The sequence below is a fragment of the Rhincodon typus genome, unplaced genomic scaffold, assembly GCF_021869965.1.
Source record: "Rhincodon typus isolate 14 unplaced genomic scaffold, sRhiTyp1.1 hic_rhity00010260, whole genome shotgun sequence".
Taxonomy (NCBI): Eukaryota; Metazoa; Chordata; class Chondrichthyes; order Orectolobiformes; family Rhincodontidae; genus Rhincodon; species Rhincodon typus.
In genome coordinates this window covers 7,389-7,707 of record NW_025975898.1, presented here as the reverse complement: position 1 = coordinate 7,707, position 319 = coordinate 7,389, and positions in this window count along the sequence as shown.

The following is a 319-nucleotide window of genomic DNA, read 5'->3' as shown; positions in this document are numbered from 1 at the left end:
ATGGTATGAGATGGATCTGGCAGATAAGGTTGAAGATAATCCCAAGATTCCATGCTGTATTATTATATGACTCTATGACACTACACCGTATCTAATCCCGTGCTGTCCCTGTCCTGGGAGTGTTTGATAGGGGACAGTGTAGAGGGAGCTTTACTCTGTATCTAACCCTGTGCTGTCTCTGTCCCTAGGAGTGTTTGATGGGGGGGACAGTGTAGAGGGAGCTGTACTCTGTATCTAACCCCGTGCTGTCCCTGCCCTGGGAGTGTTCGATAGGGGACAGTGTAGAGGGAGCTTTACTCTGTATCTAACCCTGTGCTGT